General features: G+C 42.9%; 2 pseudogenes; both read left to right on the top strand.

The window, feature by feature from the left end:
• The window catches only part of LOC110257949, an 86,285-nt pseudogene extending 73,188 nt beyond the window's left edge, over positions 1–13,097 (top strand).
• Positions 18,556–20,185, top strand: LOC110257897 (annotated as a pseudogene).

Genomic DNA, 21,375 nt, shown 5'->3' with positions numbered 1-21,375 from the left:
GACCTGGGGAAGAGCCCCTTGGTTTCTCAGCAGCCCAGCTAGCTGATCTCACCCTTGGGGGTTCTGCACTCCTGTGGAACTGCTACCGAACACTGCCAGCCATCTGCAAGAGCCCCTATAGCCCACAAAATCTAGACCAAGCTCGTCTTGGATGTGCAAAATCTGCCTCTATTCTGAGGTGGTCCTGCCAATTCAGCGGACCTGGGAAAGAGCCCCTTGGGTTCTTAGGGGCCCAGCAAACTGCTCCCACCCTTATGGGTGCAGCACCATTGTGGAACAGCCGCTCAGCACCACCAGCTGCCTGGAAGAGCCCACAGCCCAAAAACATCAGAGGGACCTACCCAGCCATGTGAAATCTGCTTCCATTGTGGTGCAGAGCTCCAAGTCAGGTCTGCCATCAGGAAGTGCTCCTTTGCTTCAGAGAGACCCTGTCAGCCCTGCCCAACCTGAGGAAAAGCCATGTGGCTTCAAACACCAACCATGCCAGCCCTTGGAAAGCATTCCAAAGCAGTGCCAAGGCAAACCCTGTCCAGCCACGGGGAGTCAAACTGTACCAAGAAAATGAAAACAAAAAGCAAGATGAAAAAGCTGAGAAACCACCTGCAGTTAAACCAACAGGAGAACTCACCTAAAGCAATCAACAAGGAAATAAACCTCTGCAGTCTGAGAAACTTGTATTTCAAAAGAGAAATAGTGAAAATACTGAAGGAATGAAGACAAGATATGAACCAGTAATGCAGATGTCCTCGGAATGGAACTAGAAAATATAAGGAGGAGTCAAGAAAACTACAAACTTCGTTGGCAGAGATACAATCTGAACTAAGGACAGTGAAAACCAGGATGAAAAATGCAGAAGAACAAATTAGTGATGTGGAAGATAGAATAATGGAAATCACACAATCAAGTCAGCGGACAGAAAACCAAATCAAAAAAGAGGAAAGCCAATACAAGAGGCTTATGGGAAAAAATAAAGTGGGCCAATCTACACATCATAGGAATTCCACAAGGAGTAGAAAAAGATAAGGGGATGGAATATATATTTGAAGAAATTATCGCTGGAAAATTCCCAAACCTAAAGGATACTGAATTCAAGATACAGGGCTGCAAAATAGTTGAACCCAAATAGACCCACACCAAGACACATTTTAGGAAAAATGGAAAATGTTAGTAATAAAGACAGGATCCTAAAGGCAGTAATGGAAAAGCAGAATGTTACCTATGGAGGGGGCAATATTTTCACAGACATCAAGGAATATTGAAAAGCCACAGTCATCAAAATAGTGTGGTATTAGTATCAAAACAGACAGACAGACCCATGGAACAGAATAGAGAACCTGGAAATAAACCCTGACACCTATGGGCAATTCATCTTTGACAAGGGAGACAAGAACATCAAATGGAAAAAGAAAGTCTATTCAGCAAGCATTGCTGGCAAAGCTGGACAGCTGCATGCAAATCAGTGAAACGAGAACACACCCTCACACCATGCACCAAAATAAACTCCAAGTGGCTGACAGACTGAAATAGAAGACAGGACACCATCAAACTCCTAGAAGGGAATATAGGCAAAACACTCTCTGACATCAACCTCATGAATATTTTCTCAGCTCATTCTCCCAAGGCAACAGAAATAAGAGCAGAATTAACCCAAAGGGACCTAACCAAACTCTTTGTTTACTTCTTTATCGGCTGCTCCATGGGTTTAGAGTACAGGAAAAGTGATTTTACTCTCACCCTGAAACTTCCTGAGCCTGGTACTGAAATGAGGATCTTTACACCAGTTACTGTGTCATCACTCTCCTGGCCTCCTCTTTTCACCTTGCTAAGTTACCTCTTCGTTTGTAGAGTCCCCTTCCCATCCACAGTCTCTCTGCAAGTTAAACTGTACACATCTGGATAAATATAACTAAAGACAGAACCTATATGGAAGATGGCGGAATAGAAGGACTGGTGTTCAACTTATCTCCTAAAAACAACAAAGTTCACAACTAAAGACTGAGCATTCTTCACCCAAATGGGCTGGAAACCGTAAAAGAGACGTCCTACTCCAGAAGAAAAAGAGGAGGCCACATGAAGAGGTAGGAGGGGCAATTTCACGATATAAACAACCCCATACCTCCCCAGGGGGGTGTGGAAGCTCCACAGACTGGAAACTAACCGGCCCACAGAGACTCACCTACAGGAGGGAGAGTTCTGAGCCCCACATCAAACTCTGCCATGTGGGGATCTGGCACGGGGAGAAAGAGCCCCTGGAGTATCTGGCATTGAAGGCCAGTGGGGCTTGTGTGCAGGAGCTCCACAGAACTGCGGGAAACAGAGACCCCATTCTTCAAAGGCGCACACAAACTTCCACATGCACTGGGTCCCAGGGCAAAGCAGAGTCTCCATGGGAGTCTGGGTCAACATTGACCACAGTCCTTGGAGGACATCCTGGGAAATCAGGGGTGAACGTGGCTCATTGTGAGGGAAGGACATTGAAAGCAAAGCTCTTGGGAATATTCAGCAGCCACACGTTTCTCTGGAGGTGGCCATTTGGGGAAAATGCCAGGCCCCACCAGTCAGTCAGCTGCTGAGAGGCCCCAGGACAAACAACAACCCAGGTGGGATCACAGCCCTGCCCCTCAGTAAACAGCCTACCTAAAGACCCCTCAGGCACACAGCTGCCTCTAATCCCATCCAGAGGCTAAGCCCCACCCACCGGAGGGGTTAGGATCGGCTCCACCTACCAGGGGGCAGGCATCAGCCCCTTCCATCAGAAAGCCTACAGCAAGCACCCAAACTGACTCCAGCCACAGGGGGGCAGACATAGAAGTAAGAGAGGCTACAACTCTGTTATCTGTAAGAAGGTCACCACACCAAAAACCTATAAACATGAAAAGACAGAGAACTATAACTCAGATGAGGGAGAAAGGGAAAACCCCAGAAAATCAGCTAGGCCATGAGGAGAATCTCAGCCTCCAGGAAAAAGACTTTATAGAGTGTTGATGCTGGAGATGATGCAAGACATTGGAAATAAACTGGAGGTCAAGATGGATTACTTACAGGAACCACTGTCCAAAGAGATGCAAGATATAAATCTTAAACAAGAAGAGATGCAAAATACAATGCCTGAAATAAAAAATTCACTCGAAGCAGCTAACAGCAGAATCCTGGAGGCCGAAGAATGAATAAGAGAGGTGGAGGACAGATCATTGGAAATTACGGATGTAGAACAGAAAAGAGAAAAAAGATTGAAAACAAACGAAGAGGGTCTCAGAGAACTCTGGGACAACATTAGAGGCACCAACATCCCTATTAGAGGGGTGCCAGAAGGAGAAGAGAGAGAGAAGGCGACAGAAAAAAATATTCCAAGAGATAATAGCCAAAACCTATGCTAACTTGGGGAAGGAATCGCTCACTCAAATCCAGGAAGCACAACGAGTACTATATAAAGTAAACACAAGGAGGCACACCCCAAGACACATATCAATCAAACTGACCCAAATTCAAGACAAAGAGAAAATCTTGACAGCAGATAGGGAAAAGAAACACATAGCATATAGGGACACCCAACAAGGGTGTCGGCAGATTTTTCAACAGAAACTCTGCAGGCCCAGAAGGGAGTGGCACGATAGACTTAACATGATGAAAGGAAAAATCCTCCAACCAATATTCCTCTACCCATCAAGGCTCTCGTTCAGATTTGAAGGAGAAAGCAAAACCTTCACAGATAAGCCAAAGCTGAGAGAATTCAGCGACACAAAACCAGCCATACAACAAACACTAGAGGAAATTCTATAGGTGGAAAAGAACAAGAGAAGACGGGAAGAAAAAAGAGCAGCAAAAACAAATCCATAGCAATAAATAAAAAGGCAATGAGAACATACATATCAATAATCACCTATAATGTGAATGGACTAAATCCCCCAACCAAAAGACGTAGACGGGCTGAATGGATACAAAAACAAGACCCGTACATATGCTGTCTTCAAGAGACCCATAGGGACACATACAAATTGAAAGGGAGAGGATGGAAGAAACTATTTCATGCAAACAGGAATCAACAGAATGCTGGAGGAGCAAGACTCATATCAGACTTTAAAATGAAGAATACTTTCAGGGACAAAGAAGGCCAATTACATAATGACCAAAGGATCAATCCATGAAGATGATATAACAATTTTAAATATCTATGCATCCAACGCAGGTTCACCACTATATATAACGCAACCGCTAACAACCTTAAAAGGACAAATTGACAATAACACAATCATCGTGGGGGACTTGAACACCCCACTTACAGCAATGCACAGATCAACCAGACAGAAAATCAATAAGGAAACACAGGTCCTGAATGATGCATTAAACCAGATGGACATAAGAGATATTTATAGGACATTTTATCCAAAAGCAACGGAATACACATTCTTCTCAAGTGCACATGGAACAGTCTCTAAGATGGATCACATCCTGGGCTACAAATCCAACCTCGGTAACTTCAAGAAAATCGAAATCACATCAAGCATCCTTTCCTACAACAACGCTATACGGCCGGAAATCAACAACAAGCAAAAAACTGCAAAAAACGAAAACACATGGAGGCGAAACAACATGCTACTCAACAAGCAATGGATCACTGAAGCAATCAAAGAGGAAATTAAAAATTACCTTGCAGCAAATGACAACAAGATACAACACTCCTAAACCCTTGGGATGCAGCAAAAGCCGTTCTAAGAGGAAAGTTTATATCCAAACAAGCCCACCTCAGGAAACAAGGAAAAGCTCAAATAAACAAGATAGCTCTACATCTGAAGCAGCTAGAGCAAGAAGAACAGACAAGACCTAAAGTTAGTAGAGGGAAGGAAATCATAAAGAGCAGAGCAGAAATCAATGACATAGAAACAAAGAAACCCATCGAAAAGATGAATGAAACGAAAAGCTGGCTCTTTGAAAAGATCAACAAAATTGATAAACCCCTAGCCAGACTTATCAAGCAAAAAAAAGAGAGGACTCAAATCAATCAAATTAGAAATGAAAAAGGAGAAGTAACATGGACATCACAGAAATACAAAGGATCCTAAGAGACTACTATCTGCAACTATATGCCAATAAAATGGAAAAACTAGAAGAAATGGGCAAATTCTTACATAAGTACGATCTTCCAAGACTAAACCAAGATGAAGTAGAAAAGACAATTGGGCCAATCGCAAGAACTGAAATTGAAACAGTGATTTAAAAATTTCCAACCAACCAAAGTCCAGGGCCAGATGGCTTCACAGACGAATTCTATCAAACATTTAGAGAAGAGCTAACACCTCTCCTTCTGAATCTATTTCCAAAAATTCCAGAAGAAGGGATACTCCCAAACTCATTCTATCAGGCCACTATCACCCTGATACCACAACCAGACAAAGACACCACAAAAAAAGACAACTACACGCCAATTTCACTGATGAACATCAATGCAAGTATCCTCCACAACATACTAGCAAACCGCATCCAACAATACATTCAAAGAATTGGACATCATGATCAAGTGGGATTTATCCCAGGGATGCAAGGGCTCCTCAATATCCTCAAATCCATCAGGTGATACACCACATTCACAAACGGAAGAAGAAAAACCATATGTTCCTCCCAATAAATGTGGAAATAAAGCCTTTGACAAAATCCAACACCCATTTCTGATAAGAAACCCTTCAGAAAGTGGGCATAACAGGAACCTACCTCAACATGATAAAGGCCATATATGATAAACCCACAGCAAACATCATTCTCAATGGCGAAAAGCTGCAAGAATTCCCGTGGAGATCAGGAACAAGACAAGGATGTCAGCTCTCACCACTACTCTTCAACATTGTCCGGGAAGGCCTAGCCACAGCCATCAGAGAAGTAAAAGAAAGAAAAGGAATCCAAATTGGAAAGGAAGAAGTGAAACTATCCCTATTTGCAGATGACATGATACTATACCTAGAGAATCCTCAAGACTCTACCAGAAAACTGTTAGAGCTCATCCACCAAATTGGCAAAGTCGCAGGATACAAAATTAATACACAGAAATCGATGGCATTTCTATACACTAACAATGAAAGAGAAGAAAGAGAAATTAGGGAAGCAATCCCATTTACCATCGCATCCAAAAGAAAAAAAAAAAAAAACCTAGGAGTAAACCTACCTAAAGGGACAAAAGACCTGTACTCTGAAAACTATAAGCCACTGATGAAAGAAATCAAAGATGACACCAATAGATGGAAAGATATACCATGCTCGTGGATTGGAAGTGCTAATATTATCAAAATCACCATACTACCTAAGGCAATCTACAGATTCAATGCAATCCCTATCAAATCACCAAGGAGTGTTTTCACAGAACTCGACCAAAGTGTTTTAAAGTTTCTTTGGAAGCACAAAAGACCCACACTAGCCAAAGACATCCTGAAAAAGTAAAATGGAGCTGGAGGAATCAGGCTCCCGGACTTCAGACTCTACTACAAAGCAACAATCATCAAAACCGCATAATATTGTCACAAAGACAGAAATAGAGATCTCTGGAACAGGGGAGAAAGCCCAGAGGTAAACCCACACACCTACAGCCAACTCATCTATGACAAAGGAGGCAAGAATATACAATGGAGAAAGGACAGCTGGTTCCGTATGTGGTGCTGGGAAAACTGGACAGCCACATGGAAAAGGATGAAAAGAGAACACTCCCTAACACCATACACAAAAATGAACTCCACATGGATGAAAGACGCAGATATAAGACCAGACACTATCAGACTCCTGGAGGAAAACATAGGCCAAACACTCTGATATAAACGGTAGCAACATCTTCTCGGATCCACCTCTCACAGTATTGACAACACAAACAAAAAGGTACAAATGGGACCTAATCAAACTTCAACGCTTCTGCACAGCAAAGGAAACCCTAAACAAAACAAAAAAGACAACCCACAGAATGGGAGAAAATCTTTGGAAGTGAAGGGACTGACAAGGCATTCATGCTCAAAATTTATAAACACCTTCTGCAGCTCCACACCCACAAAACAAACAACCCCATCGAAAAACGGGAAGAAGATCTAAACCGACAGTTCTCCAAAGAAGACATACAGATGGCCAAGAAACACATGATAGGATGTTCAACATCACTCATTATTAGAGAGATGCAAATCGAAACTTCTCTGAGGTACCACCTTACACCAGCCAGAATGCCCATCATCCAAAATCTACAAACAATCAGTGCTGGAGAGGGTGTGGAGAAAAAGGAACCCTAGTACACTGTTGGTGGGATTGTCAATTGGTGCAACCATTGTGGGAAGCAGTATGGAGAGTGCTCAGAAAACTAAACCTAGAACTCCCATTAGATCCAGCAATCCCACTCCTGGGCATCTACCCAAAAAAGCCGTGACTCGCAAAGACATATGCACTCCAATGTTCATTGCAGCACTATTTTCAATAGCCAAGACATGGAAACAACCTAAATGTCCATCAACAGAGAAGTGGATCAAGAAGATGTGGTACATATACACAATGGAATATTACTCAGCCTTTAAAAGGAGCAAAATACTGGCATTTTTTTGCAACATGGATGGACCTAGAAACGATCATGCTAAGTGAAGTCAGCCATACAATGAAACACCAACAACAAATGCTTTCACTGATCTGTGGAATCTGAACAAAGGATAGACTGAACTTCTCTGCAGAAGAGATGCTGACTCACAGACATTGAAAAAAATTGTGGTTTCTGGAGGAGACAGTTTGGTGGGTGGTGGGATGTGCTTGGGCTTTGGGATGGAAATCCTGTGAAATCAGATTGTTATGATCATTATACAACTACAGATGTGATAAATTCCTTTGAGAAATATATGTGTGTGTGTATGTGTACATACATATATATGATTAAAGACAATATTACCATCCAATTTAGTCAAGCATCTCATGACTAAGAGGAAGGAAAGCACTGTGCATCAATGCTAAATAGTAAAGAGATGCACAGCCCAAACTAAATCTCATTCGTTATACAGGTAAGTTCATACAACGTATTATAGGCATCTTTTCAAGATAAAACTTTTCACTCTCTCCTATGGTTGTGATTCAAGGTACAGTTTGCAATTTGGAGCTCAGAGACACCTGAATTAGGCTGTCTTCCCCTAATAGCCACAAAGGTGACTTCTTTCATATATGATCCAGCCATTCTAGCACGCCAAAATTCTCAGCCACGGTTTAATGAGACATTTTAAATTCTTAACATGAACTCCTATGTTTTTCACATATACATAATATTTTATCAGCCAATCCCCCACAAAATCTGCATGTGTAAATCTAAGGGCATGTCCTGTGAAGAAAATAGACACTAACATTCTCCAAAAAAAAAAAAAAAAATCAGGAGAAATCACTGTCAAATTTCATGAAACTACATTTCATGGAGTGTCTATCTTCATGAAATGTTTAATGAAAGGAAAATTCACGACCATTTGTTAATACAAAGCATTCTGACTTAAGAACTGCATTACACTAAGACATAGTGCCAAACTAGACACTCTTTCTAGTTGTGAAAATATTCCGTCCTTAAATGTGATAAATATGGAAAGCATCATGTATTTTTGACACATATTAAATATTTACCAAAGCTGGAATGGGAAATCACTCACATCATTTTTGTAACACTTCTTTCAGCCATGAAGCCACAGAAATTATTACCAAAAATGAGGTCTCATTGTGCAAAGGAGCAGCTTGTTATCCCATATTAAGACCACTTCATAAAATCTAGGTCCTATTTTATGTTGCTACTCCTTTGTTTCTGGACTCCTACACAATAATGTTCAGAAAACCAGATCAATGCACCCAAACTGCTGAGACCCTTATATTTTCCAAATAAGAACCAACTCTCTGGAACAATGATGGCCCTGACTACCTTTTGGCTTTGTAAGTTCCACCGCACACCATAACTTGGCAAATTCTCACCCTCTCCACCTACCCCTCCATGACCCTATCTTGGAACAGTCTCACCCTTTCCTCATATGCATCTTTTATAGCCTGAGGCTAAGCCTGACACTGGTTACCTCAGCCACAAGCCTCTAGGAAACCTGCAACCCCATAATGCCAGGAAGGCCTAGCCTTCTCACACATCCCCTGGCCATTTCCTGGTCACAAAACCTATGGGAAACCTCAATGCTCCTGACTCTATGCCCTACTTATTTCCTCACCAAAACCCCTCCGCCTATTTCCTGTTCTAACAAAAGAAAAAAAAAGATTACTATTCCATGTAATCTTGGATTATATCCTTTGGCTCTTTCAAGAATGGCAAGTTTCCTCTTACACTCATATAAGTCGTTTTTCTTATAAACTCTCTTGTTATGACTTATCTCCTACTTGTTGGATTTCCTTAATGGTATGGGCCTTACATAAACACAAATCTCTACTTCATGAATGCTTAGCATATATTGATAGACATACCAACAAGAATCATATTTGCTGTGCTAATATGACTATGAAAATGTGAGGTTCCCAGCAGCGTGGAGACAGACCCCCATTGAGCCCATATATGGCTGTTCAACTTGGAGACCTGCTGTGGACAGCCTCTCCCAGAATTGGATGCTCCGTTTGAGCAGCAAGAACCAACGGACTGAGGAAAACACCTGGAGGCATATGTTAACTTCTATAGTGATGAACTGCTCTCTGTCATGGGACTTGACCCCCTACTCCTCCCTTGACCTTCCCCTCCTCTTTCTTCATTGTTCCCATCAAAGATCCTGGCGTGAACTCCCACCGCAGATTCCTGCCACAGATCCTTTATAAGCCTAGCCCCTCCTCACAGTCAAGGCTGGTGCCCTCCTGAGCCATTAATAAATCTCTCCTGTTTATCAAATGCCCTTGCCCACTCCTCCCTCAGCAAACTTCACATATGGTGCTAAACCTCAAGCGGGAATGTTACGAGAATGGGAATCAGATCAGTGGTGCCCCAAACTCCTGGGTTTGAAAGCCAGAGAGCAGCAGGCAGGGGCAGCTCTTCCTGGCTTAACCTCTGGAACCCACCCAGGTTTGGGTCCCTGATTCAGGCTCCTCTGCACAAGTCCTCTCCTGCTCAGTCAGGCAGGAACCCCTAATGGGGAATTCCACCTTTCCATGACTGATTCTGCATCCAGCACTTGCCTTCTTATACTTGGGTGAGAAAATGTCACTTTTCTGGGTCTCCTGTCAGCATGGCTCTTGGGCCCCAGTTCCTCTGGCACATCAGAGTACAACCTTCTGCAACAAAGCATCACACTAGGTCTGTAGAATGCATAGACACTTGGCCCCATCCCTCTCATCTGGGGACACCCACATCAGCGAGAAACCTCCCTCTCTGTCCCTCAGCATCCACTATCCAGACTTTAGAGACACTCAGCCTAAGAAGTGGCACTCCCTAAGGTGGCCCCTTCCTTAGCCCACGTCCCCTCTTAGTCCTCATCATGGCGAAGAAGCCCTCCACTCCTCCACAGAACACACCGCTTGGTTGCCTCTTATGGAATTTAGGTATTCCTAAGAGGAAATGTTAGGTCCAAGCATCTTTACTTCTTCTGTAACTCCGTGTGCACAGGATAAACATTAGCTAATGGCTCTCAATGCTCCCAAAATGCCACTTTCAATTTTTTTCTATAGTGATGTTGTATTTGTTTTTCCATTATAGCTGGTCCACCGTGTTCTGTTCATGTTCTGCTTCATCACTGTACAGCGTGGTGAGCCCCTTCCACATACATGTATGCATTCTTTTTTCTCCCTTTATCATGCTCCACCCTGAGGGACCAGACAGCGTTCCTAGTGCTACACAGCAAGATCCCATTGCTAATCCAATCCAAAGGCACTAGAAGGCATCTATTAACCCCAAGCACCCCATCCATCCCACTCCCTCCCTCTCCCTCTCCCTCTTGGCAACCACAAGTCCACATTCAATGTAAATAGCTTGAGTGACCTCAATAACGTTTGTCACTGTAATGACGGGTGGCATGAAAGGCGCTGTGTCTTTACTCTCAGACCACACACCTCCCTCTGTTCTCCCTGCTTCACATTTCAAATTCTTCTCCATCATTCATGTCATAGTCCCTCTCATTCTGACAGCTCCTGCTTTGATCCTGCAGACCATTATTCTCCACAATACAAATCTCTCCATGCCTCCAGCTCTCCCCCAACACAAAATCCTCCAGTCCCCTACCCAAGTTGTCCTCAGCTTCTCCCAATCCTAATCCAGATACTGACCCCTCTTCCTCTCCTCCTCATACAGAGTTCTGTACCCAGCTTCCTCCTTCTCCAAACACCTCCCAACCAGCTCCTTTGGTCCCTTGAGGGGGAGTTGCCAGCACTGGAGGGATTGTCCAGGTCCATGTCCCTATTTCCATGTCCAACCCCTCCCACTTAAATTGAAAAACAAAAAAGATGAGACTCCTTCTCTTCTGATCCCTCCATCTACATTTAAGGAATTTGAACAAATCACTCAGTCCTGTGACCTTACCTGCCATGGTGTTGATGTCGCCTTATCCTTCATCCTCGACCTTGTGGAAAAGGAAAGGGTCTGGTTAGACACTCAGGCCCACACAGAGGAACTCTGCTGGCAAAACAAGAACCAAAGAGTGCAGGCGGTAGCATTCCCAAAACAGGATCCAAACTGGGACTCTCCAGTCGATTCCCAGGCCTTCAGACACCAGAGTCACATGGTAACTTGTCTCATAGGAGGACTATGTGAAGCAGGTCTTAACTACAAAAAAGAAAAAGAAATTAGACAGAGCCCACATGAAAAAACTGCTTTCCTTCCTGATTAACAGAGGCACTTCAAAAAGATACACAGTTATACCTTTCCCATTTGGAGGGAATCTTTCCTTCCACACTCCCTTCATCTCTCAGTCTGTCCCTGACATAAGGCACAGATTACAAAAGTGGGAGGATGGGCCTCAAACCCCTCAGCAGGATGTCTTCACGCTCACCTTCAAGGTCTTTAATAATCAGCATAAAGAGGCTGAAAGCCAACACTTAAAAAGAGATTGGGCTAAATACAAAATGCAGGCAACTGCCATTCAGGGCTCCCCCAAATATCAGCTCTCTCCCCTGGACAATGGCTCTAAGACACTCCAGGCCCATGCTGCAGGTGTGATAAGAGAGGCCACTGGAAACCTCTCAGGGGACGGCCACACCCCTCCCTGCAGAGAGACCAGAATCCTTGGACCTCAACAGGCCAAGCCACCTTGGCAGGATCACAGAAGACTGAGGGTGCCCTGGAAACCCCTGCATCCCGGACCCAAAACTACTACTCGGGTGAAGCACCAGGTAACTCTGCTAGTTGTAGGTAAGCTGGTATCCTTTCTTATCAACACAGGGGCCACTTACTCAGCACAACCTCAATTAACAGGTCACAAACACCCCTCTCAAGTCTCGATTGTGCATGTTGGTGGTCTCATCTCCAAACCCTTACCAAAACCCCTTCCAAACTGCACCCCATCAGGGACACCCTTTAGCTGTTCTTTCCTGATATTAACCAAGTGCCCAGCCCCAACTCTTGGCAGAGATATTTTATCTAATTTCAGAGCCTCCCTCAGACTTCTCACTCCTGTCTCTCTTTCCGAGCCCTCTCTCCTCCCCCTTGCTCATCTAGAACATGATAAGCTACCTCTCCCAGCCTCCGTTCTTTTGCCCTGGGTGTGGGAAACCTCCACCCATTCCATAGCTCAGCAGCTTGCTCCCGTTCAAACTGAGTTAAAAGACCAGTCCGCAAACCTCTGCCAACCTCAATACAGGCCCCTGACCAAAGTCACTAATGGAATCGTAGGCATAACCAGGGTCCATGTCCCCTTCCCATGTCTGACCCATACACTAAACTAATCCAGACCCGGGGACCAGTGAAGGGCATGCCATTCTTTCAGTCCCTTTTATCAGCCAGCCTTCCCCTGACAGACACATCTACACATATTAGGACAGGGCCCACAAACTCCATGCCTGGACTAATTGACAGGGCCTTTAAGACTCAGGGAAGAGGCTCCTCAGTTCTGAGGGAAAAGTTTTCTGCCCTCAAGGAAACAAAGTCATCCCAAGAGAAATTTGCCTGTGTCCTTGAGATGCAGGTGTTCTGCCTGGACATCTGGAAGCCTTAGCTCCACCATCTTTCTGAAATAGAAATTTCAGGAATAGGGGTACATTTTGCAAGTTGAATTCTCAGGGTCAAGGAGAAATCGTAGGCCTTTTGTTCTAAACATTATTAAAAGATGTTTAGCCACCTAGACAAGTGACCTTGATTTGTTCCATCTGTCAGGGACCCAGTTTGAAGCCAGTGTCTCTTGCAGCTGATGGGTTTCACACAGGTGTACCTTATTCATGGCTGAGACTTTGGAATGGGAAATCTGAGCTTCCTGTTTTGTATGTATCGTTGTTTGTGTTGTGCATGTGTGGCCTTGCCAAAATTACTTCATCAAAAAGCTCTACTTAATTGGCTTGAAGGAAATTAACTCTTATATGAACTCTCAAAATACATAAGGTAAGGTAATTTTAGATTCACATGAACTGGAAAATATTCCGTGTTAAATTAACATCTGATATTAAAGTTAAAGTAGGTTGATCTAACTTAAATGGGCATGTCTTCAGAGTCATTGGCAGAAGCTTTTCTTATTGCACCTAGGTTTGATAAAAGTCAAATCGGATGCTGAGGCTTCAGTTACTAAGAAGGGACAGCAACATCACTTAAGACTATTTTCGGTGTTTTGGTGCTATGCTGTGATGTTCTGTACCAGGAAACACATACTTTTAGAAGTGCTAAAAAGTCCATCCAGAAAAGTAGACATTGTGTTTTCAGTAAAGAAGGAAGGAGGAATGGAATTGCATTCTATTAAGGGAACAGAAAGTAAGTCTGTCGTGTAGCTTGTTATTTTGAATGGAAAGCTAGCAGACAGAATAATACGGATACAGAAAGTGATGGAAGATTTCTGCGAAGTGGACACTAGACAGGATTTTCAAGCTTGGTCGGGACTGACTGGGAGTTTAAAGCTAAAAAATAAACTAACTTTAAAGGTAAGCTCGTGTAAAACTTGAATTAGGTTTCTGTCTCTCTGCTAAAAGAAAGGTTTCTGAACCTTCTTAACCTTACCTTGTTCATACTCTTGATAACAGGTTACATGAATCGATTGGCCTTTAATTTGTATTTGCTTTTGAAATCCTTTGTTACGTTGGTTGAGTGACTAGGTAATGTTTTACAATAAAGTGAGATTCTACTTGGCCAGGTGTTTAAATTTTGCATTCTCTCTCTCGCTCTGCGTGTGTGTGTGTGTATTTGCAAATTTCCTAAGTGTAAATTACCGTGTTACAGGGGAGAAATTGTCGGATGAAAGGTATGAACCCAATCTATAAAGATATAGCTCACAACTTACTCCCTCATTCTCAGACATTTGCCATCCTGATGACCTTGTAGCATGGGAAAAGTGTGCCCCTAAATCAGAGGAGGGAAGATAGGTAAGCAACAGCTGTGAATTCAAGAGCCATGACTGTGGGAAATCCAAGAGGCAGCTTGGTTCTTCCTGGCTCCCCAGAAAACCCATTAATGAAAAGAAATGCTTTGAAAATATGTTCTCCATTTGGGGTATTCCTTCTACAGTTCTAGGTTGACAATATCTGGTGAAAATGAGGATCATTTTAGAGACAATCTTGTGACTCATACTCTAGTTCTGTGTTTTGAGGTTAGGGTTCACTTTCTAAAACTCACTTCCCAAATAGTTCTTTGAGGCTGTGTTACAATATTTCAATGTTTAAGGGGGGTACAAAGAACATAGTCTCAGCATGGGAAGCTGAGTGCTGCAATCTGTCTCTGGGAGAATATCTGATGCCCCACGATAACCAGGGGGTTATACATTCTGGGAAAGTATCATTTAAAGGGTTGTCTCCAGCCTAGATGGAAGGTCTCTTGTCGGGAATACTTAAGTACCATATGCACAAGCAAAGTGAATAAAATACCTCTGAAAATCTCTAGTTCCCTCTTAAGAAGGACATCCACATTGCACTGGTCTACAGAGAGAACTACTGACATCAAACTCACCCTAAAACAAGGCCCTAATAACAGAAACACCAATGCCTGGACAAAAAGAAGTCACCATCAGAGGGACACCACTATCACAAGATTGCCCCCCCCACGACCACATGGTCATTTGTTGACCTTCTCTTCTACCTTGGTGGGTTTCTCCCCTCCAAGGCTCTTCTCAGTGATGTTCCTAGGTGGGATCCCCTCATCTGTCCAACTAATACCTGCTCTCACAAGGGCACAATTATGTTTCCTTCAACTGTTACTCAAGCTCAATCAGCAGGTAAGACTTTAGCCAAGTGACATAACACTCCTGGGCTACATTAATCGAAATTTAAAGGCTCTCTTGTGTTGGGAATGTTTCAACTGTCAAGGGATAACCAGCCTAAGAACACTGGGGAGTACAGCTGAGTGGACAAGTCAGAATGAAATTTCCTTTAAAGAGAAGGAACAGACTAATCCAGCTGAACAGCGATAAAACAGGGCTGTTTTGTGTGAAGCTTTTCAATTTTCATTTATGACTTTATGAATACTGCTTTCCACATTTTTTTAAGAGACCACAAATATTTTCTTATGTTTTTCCACTCCTTATCAGAATAGGTTAAGTTGTTTTTTTATTGCCACCAATATATTGCTATATTTTCTACTGCACAGCATGGTGAGCCAGGTACACAGACATGTTTATATTATTTTCTCATATTATCTTGCTCCATCACAAGTAAGGAGAAATAGTTCCCAGGGCTACACAGCAGGATCTCACTGCTTATCCATTCCGAAGGCAAGAGACTGCCTCAATGAACTCCAAGCTCCCACTCAATCCCACTCTGTCCCAGTCCCCCTCCCCCTGGAAACCACAAGTCTATTCTCAAAATCCATGTTTTTCTCTTCTGTGGAAAGCTTCACTTGTGCTCTAAAATAGACACCAGATATAAGGGTTATCATGTGGTGTTTGTCTTTCTCTTTCTGACTTCCTTCTCTCAGCATGAGATTCTCTAGGTTTATGTTTTATTCACTGTCTCCACAAAATTGCTATTTCTTGCATTTCCAGAAGTGTAACTGAGTCACTGAAAATGATATATAGTTCCATATGAGATCAGTGGTCTCTAGATATGGGAACATGCAGCAAGAGGGAATATTTTCCTGGACCATAATAGACGAGGAAGATGGGTGGTCCAGAGACTTTTGGCTACTCCTAGTATGGCTTTGTCCAGGACTAGCACATTGAGTGGCCTATCTGTGACATCATTGCCAGACCTAGCAATGTTCATTGCTGGCACTGTGAGATGAAATGGTCATGAAATGCCTCCCCAAACTACGGTCAAATGTACGACCATGGGGGAGTATGGCCAACTGTGACCTCAAGTTAGCACTTGCCTAGAGGCTCTCCGTGCAGGAAAACTTGAGGCACAGCAGCTGTTGACCTGCAGCACCGGCTGAGCAGAGCTCAGGGAGGTGAGCAGCGGTGAGGCACAGGCCTTCAGACCGATTTCAGGTGAGGATCTCTATGGGCCCAAATTCTTGCATCTTCTCTCATCTAGAAATACAGAGATCATTGACCATGGCAACTGCATGGGCCAAAAGGGAGAAAAGGCAGAATGGAGTAGCTGTGGGTCAGACATCCAAGGAAGACTAGGAAATCTTATGGAAGTAATTTTAGGCAATCCCTTGTATTGCCAAGAACTTAGGGTTTATGTGCCCTGTCAGACGTGATGACACCAGCTGTTCTCAAAGCAGCATCAGCTGGCAGCGACAACCTTATATTTTCACGGTCTTCTCTTATAGCAACAGAAAGGAGACAACATGTTTTATGACCAATAGTTCCTGTGATTTATGTGTTAATACCACATCACGTGTTAAAACCTACTCAGATGAAACTACACTCCTCCTTCAACAATACTGGTATCAACCCATGTTTAATCTTATTTTTCCTTGCTTCCCATCCTCTATGGTAGCATATACCATGTCCATCCACAAGTACTCCTCACCCCAGGCCAGCAGGAAGCAGAGAGAGAAGAGTAGACATTCATCCCTATCCCATATAATGGAAGGCTTGAATGAGAGGATCCCAGGAGGATGGAGACAGACTGCCATACACCCCAACTATTGCTGCTCACCTGAGAGACTTGCTGTGGACACCCCTCCCAGAATGTGGAAGTGCAAGTTGGGCAGCAAGAAACGAGGACCTGTGGGAAGCAACTGCCTGCACAGACTAACTGCCTACATGGATTAACTGTGCTCTGTCATGGGACTTGAGTCCCTACACCTCCCTTGACCTTCCCTTTCTTCTCCATTTTCCCTGCCGCAAGGTCCCACCGTGGACTCCAACCACAGACTCCCACCACAGATGCTTTATAAGCCTAACACCTCCTTGCAGTCAAGGCTGATGCCATCGTGGGCTCTGCCCAGCCCCCTAAGAGACCCTAATAAATCCCTCTTATGTACTATTTGGTCTTGTGCCTTCCTCCCTCAACAACCTAACGGAAAATGTTTGGAATATTGTTTAACACACAGACTACTTGCGTAGGATACACAGAAAACTCGATATAATAAAATCAGTGATACCAGATCACAGTCAGTTTTTAACAATGTGAAAACATTATGGTATAAGTTTTAGCGTGTTCAGTTCAAGGGCATACATAATCTTCAGAATGTGGTACACCCATCAATTCCTCAGTTCTCATTGTATCAATCCGCAATGAAATCTCATAACTTTGGATGGTACTTCCCCACATTTCCTCTCCTAACACAAGCAACCATCAATCATTTTTGGCTCTATGACTATAGATATTTTGCCTGGTGCCCAGGGCCCTTCCATGTCTTGGTTAGTGACAAAGGTCATGGTTTGTTTTGTTTTGTTTTGTTTTTGATTGTGTATTTGTTTCTTTTTTCTTTTCTTTTTGTCTTTTTATTTTTTGGACTGTACGTGGGGCATGCAGAAGTTCCCAGGCCAGGGATTGAACCCATAGCACGGCAGAGATCAGAACACTTTTGTAACAAGCTAGCCACCATAGAACACTGGCTATGTTTTTCTGAATATAAATACTGCACCGATTCTAGTTATCCACTCTCAAGAGCTGCATAGCTTTTGCTTCACTTTGCCGTTTTTTTTTTTTTTTTTTTTTTTTTTCTTCCATTTACAATGCCTTACATAACAGGCACAAGTGCTTACGTGCACGAGAGAGAACTTGCGTTTACTTCAGGGATGAAATGGATTTATATATTTATGTGTTTTTTTATTAAAAAGATTCCATTGGAATAGGATCTCATTTGCTGATCTCATTTTTTTTTCTCTCTTTGGGTTACTGTTCAAGTACGGAGCTCATATTTTATATTAACTGGGCTAATTTCATAGAGAAGTAAACCCTGACTGAAGATGATGCTCAGATTGCTAGGAGACTAGAGTCTTGTGATGTCACAGCTACTCAGGCTGGCAACCATTGTGATGGATTGGATAGTTTATCTGTGTAGGCTTACCAAAGCAGCATTTAAAATGCAGAGTTCAAAAGCCATGCAGGTGAGAAAAGTAGCTGAAGAGAAATTTATCTGAGATGCTACATGCTCCTTCAGAAATTCAACCTGTGTCTCCTAAAGATGCACCAACTGGTTCAGATTCCTCCACTACATCTCCATGGTGTGATAACTCAATCACTGGGGACTTGGACTTGAGGTCTCAGATTGAAGAAAAAGCTTTCCAGGCTTTGTCTGAGGGCTCCCTGATGAAAGAGCCATGCCACACATTGTGTGCCTCTGAACCAGATGGAGATAATGATTTTCCTCCTCTGCCCTTTCCCAGAAAACTTTGGGAAATTGTTGAAAGTGATCGATTTAAGTCCATTTGGTGGGATGAAAATGGAACCTCGATCGTGATCAATGAAGAACGCTTCAAGAAAGAAGTTCTGGAGAGAAAGGCTCCCTTCAGAATTTTTGAAACTGAGAGTATGAAAAGCTTAGTTCGACAGCTTAACTTTATGGATTTACTAAATTGCGAAGGAATTTTCAAAGACCTGCCTCACTAGCCAACATTCTGGCAGAAGATAATGAAGTCTCTGCTTGGAACAAGGTATTATGAAATGTCCAGTTATTATTTACAGAGGGACATCTGCAAATATGTTCATACATATAGGGTCATAGTAGACCTTGAAGGTGGGATGAAGTACTGCTACGCTTTTAAATTGAAGGCCACTTGGTCATAAAATATTTGGGGTGATAGAGAAATTTCCTAGCCACCTGGAGCCTTCTCGATGAACCTCACCCAATACAAGCCCCTGAACCTCATACTGTTACTGTAAATGCACCAGGCATTTTTATTTAAGGACCATAATTGCCTGTTCCCACTACATAAATTTTTGAAAATGTTAGTAATAGATGAGTATTATTTCCTGACATTAACTCTGTGTGATGAAACAAGTCAGATTTTTATGGATTCTTTGTCCTCGTATCTTTGTTTAAAAGGTCACTAAATACCTTTCTCTTTTGGTTTTAGCTGCAGTTCTACCATAATCCAAATTTTAAACGAGGCTGTCCCCATCTTTGGTGAGGATGAAAAGAAGAGTCAGGATGAAAAATGCTTCTCCAGTATCGGCTTCTCTACTTCAAGGCTGCAGCAAGAAGCGCTCTAGAACAGGGGGTGATGTGGATAACCATAATTCTGATGTGGCTGCAGAAACTCGTGGAGAAGATGCAATTTCAACCTCTACAAATCTAAATGTGCCTTTAATAAGATGGCCTTCTATGAGCCAGAGAATTTCTAATACAACTACCCCAACTAGAAGCGGTCTTTCTTCTCCATCATCACCATCAGTCAGGCCACCAGGACAAATTGCCATGGCTCAACATGCTATTTTTAATCAGTTGACCACGTTTCACATGCACTCACAAAGCAGCTACTCTCCAGCAAGTGGCCACATCGTGAATTTCATTACAACTACCACGTCCATTTCTCAGTACCACCTTATTTCTAACTTCCCAAGTGGTTATTTTGGACTGAGGGTGGAGCCTTCTCCTTTGCCAACCAGATACCAGAATATATCACCAACTGAGGGCCCTCTGTCTAACCCGCAACCAGCAGCCCATCCATGGTTCCCAATGCCAATGGCCACTGACACATCTGCTGCCTCGCTTTCTAGGCCAAATCCTCAGTCCTCTTCCATATCTGAACATCACCCTAATTACCACTGACCTATCAAAGGACTATAGGTTATGCAGGAGAGTGAAGATGAAATTTTATGCTGGCAAAGTCACCAAATTCCTGCAATTTTGTTATTTCAGCAATAAACTTGTATGTTCATCTTCATAGCTTCAATTTCTTTACTTTTGACACAGTTAAGAGTAAAAGGATGCTGCATTTCTTTTTCTAAAATGATTTTTCCATCATAGTTGGTTTACTGTGTTCTATCACTTTCATACTGTGCCGTAAAGTGGCCCCGTCACAGACCCACCCACCCAAGACGCACACCCACACACATACATATCCTTTGTTTCACATTATGCTGCATCAAAAGTGACTAGAGATAGTTCCCATTGCTATACAGCATAACCTCATTGCATACCCGCTCCACATGCAATAGTTTGCATTTTCAACCCCCGAATCCCAGTCCATCACAATCCTGCACCCTCCCCCTTGGCAACCAAAACCCTGTTGTCCAAATCCATGTGTGTCTTTCCTGTGGAAAGTTTCAGTTGTGCCATATATCACATTCCACACATAAGTGATGTCATATTGTGCTTGCCTTCCTCCTTCTGGCTTACTTCACTTAGTAGGAGAGTCTCCAGTTCCAGCCGTGTTGCTGCAAATGGCATTATTCTGTTCTTTTCTTATGGCTGAGTGGTGTTGCATTGTGTATATATACAACATCCCTTAATCCATTCTTTCCAACGGTCACTTAGGTTATTTCCATGTCTTTCCTCTTGTGAAGAGTGCTGCATTGGACATACATGCGTACATAAAGTTTTCATGGAAATTTTTTTTTCCCCAGGTGTATGCCCAAGAGTGGGATTGCTGCGTGACATGCTAGTTCTATATTTAGTTTTCTGAAGTGTTTCCATAGCGGTTGTAACAGTTTACATTCCTCCACAGTGTAAGAGAGTTTTCTTTTCTCCATACCCTCTCTAGCGTTTTCTCATGTGTGGACTTGTTAATGTCGGCCATTCTGTCCAGTGTGAAGTGATACCTCATAGTAGTGTAGATTTGCATTTCTCTAATAAACAGTGATGTTGAGAAATTCTTTATGTGCTTGTTGGCTCTCTGTATATTTTCTTTGGAGAATATCTATGCAGGTCTCTTTCCCATGTTTCCACTGAGTAATTGGCTATTTTGTTGTTGAGGTGGATAGGTTGGTTGTAGATTTTAGAGATTGAGCCCTTATTGG

Source organism: Sus scrofa, chromosome Y (assembly GCF_000003025.6).
Source record: "Sus scrofa isolate TJ Tabasco breed Duroc chromosome Y, Sscrofa11.1, whole genome shotgun sequence".
Classification (NCBI taxonomy): Eukaryota; Metazoa; Chordata; class Mammalia; order Artiodactyla; family Suidae; genus Sus; species Sus scrofa.
This window is presented reverse-complemented; position numbering and strand designations above follow the sequence as displayed.